Here is a 2,449-nt window from a genome sequence, read left to right as displayed (position 1 = left end):
TTAGGGTGCGGGAGAAAGTGATAGACTTATTATGTGAGTTTGAGGTTTGACATCACTGCGAGGGAGAGCAGAGGCGTAGCCAGGATTGTCTAAAAAGTAGTTCTTGAAGCTAATGTAGCTGGGCCCACTGCAGTGGCATTAACATCTGTAAATGCCCACACAGAGCTCCTGAGTGGGCATTTACAGATCTTGGGTTGGCCTTGCCTGCTCAGGCCCTACCCTGACTACACCTCCGAGGGGGAGGAGGTGTGAGTCAAAGTGATCAGTCTTGTTGCAAAGTGATCAGACATGCCAGAGCCCTGGCATACATTTAGTGGGGCCAGGGGTGATCTGAGAGCGGTGGGGAGACTCTGGCAGGAAGAGGATAGGGGTGAATACGTTTAGAATGAGAATGAGCTGAGCGATTGGAGATTCATTTCGGAGGTGGTGGCCGGCTAGAGACAGCATGAGATTTCAGAGAAGGTAGGTGATTGGGGTACCAGTAGGGACAGGGCCTGGAAATCTTTGGTGAAAAGGTTGTGATATGGTGGCACGGGGGGATGGAAATGGGCATGATTAGGGGGTGGTAAAGGTGGTAGGAGGGAGTGTAGGGTTCAGGTTCAGCCACAGCAGACCAGGAATACATTTGCACGGTCCACTAACAGTGAACGCTATAGCTGCACTAGTCACTACCAAAGAAAAATGCAGTTACAGAGATCAGCAGTGACCAAGAATATATCGTCCACTTCTGTCCATGAATGGAGGAGTACATGGTTCAGTTGCATCAGAAATAGTGATGGTTCAGGCGAGTACATTGGATTACGCTGTTATGAGTACATATAATGAGATGTTAGCGACCATCTTGGGAAAGGTTGGGGATGGTGAGCCTTGCAATCATTCAGACATGTTCTCTTTGCCAATTGCCCTTTGCTTGTTTGTCCAGTGGGGTGGACGGAGTGGGAATTAAAACTCAGGGAAGGACATGTGACATTTGGTTAGGCTGGACCCAATGGTTAATGCTATTCGGTCCCTCAATAGCTTAAGGGCAACTAGAGGATGCAGCCTTCACTCAACCTTGTTTAATTTTCCTTTCAATTTCTGTAAAAAACACAAACATCTGAAAAAGCCTTCGCAGGACTTTTTTCTCATCATTGTGAATGGCAGGAAAACACTCGATTTATGAGCAGAAATGAGTACCTAACAAAGTCCACCATTCCATTGTTTAAATAGAGGGATGGAAGTGGGCTTTGAGAATTTCTAACAGTGCTTCTAGTTGAGAGACTCTCTCACGAGTATTACTTGGCATGCATCCTCACACTTATTTAAAAAAAAACAAGGAAAGGTATTGACTTGGCCGATTGCTTTCCTATATGCTAAGTTAGGGAAAGGGATCTAGGCAGGACTGCACTAATTGGCCGTGTCACATGTCAATCCCATTCTCTATGTCTTCTTCCCGCCTGTCATGCAGAGGTTTAGGAAACATGTTTCATTGCTGACAATCAGACCTACCCATGCCTTTACAACCAGTTACAGTCACAGGCAGATGAATTGTCAGATGCTCGCAAACAATGAGAGGTCTAGAAAGAGCAGGAGACACTGTGGATCCTTAAACCTTGATCACATTGCCACTTTAAGTCTCTGAGCTATTCTTAAACCTTGATCACATTGCCTCTTTAAGTTTCTGAGCTATCCTTAAACCTTGATCGCATTGCCACTTTAAGTCTCTGAGCTATCCTTAAACCTTGATCACATTGCCACTTTAAGTCTCTGAGCTATCCTTAAACCTTGATCCCATTGCCACTTTAAATCTCTGAGCTATCCTTAAACCTTGATTCCATTGCCACTGTAAGTTTCTGAGCTATCCTTATACCTTGATCACATTGCCATTTTAAGTCTCTGAGCTATCCTTAAACCTTGATCACATTGCCACTTTAAGTCTCTGAGCTATCCTTAAACCTTGATCACATTGCCACTTTAAGTCTCTGAGCTATCCTTAAACCTTGATCAAATTGCCACTTTAAGTTTCGGAGCTATCCTTAAACCTTGATCGCATTGCCACTTTAAGTCTCTGAGCTATCCTTAAACGTTGATCACATTGCCACTTTAAGTCTCTGAGCTATCCTTAAACCTTGATTCCATTGCCACTTTAAATCTCTGAGCTATCCTTAAACCTTGATTCCATTGGCACTTTAAGTCTCTGTGCGTTTGTCAGAGACTGGATCTGTTTCTGGAAATCAGAAAGAGAGCAAAGGAATCCAGTATTTACCAAAAAGAGCTCCTTGCTGATCCTAGTTCGGTCGTTGCACGGGATGTGTGCCTGAGGGAAAGCAGGCGTACTATTAAGTTTGACACACAGAGAGATTGTAGGGAAAAGGGGGAGGGATTGTAGGGAGCACATTTCCCCGAATGGAATTCATTCTCATCTGCATCTTATATATACACAAACAAGTGAATAGAATGTTCTTAGTTT

The sequence above is a fragment of the Ambystoma mexicanum genome, chromosome 11, assembly GCF_040938575.1.
Source record: "Ambystoma mexicanum isolate Mex_15411 chromosome 11, UKY_AmexF1_1, whole genome shotgun sequence".
Taxonomy (NCBI): Eukaryota; Metazoa; Chordata; class Amphibia; order Caudata; family Ambystomatidae; genus Ambystoma; species Ambystoma mexicanum.
Note: the sequence above shows the minus strand (reverse complement) of the source record.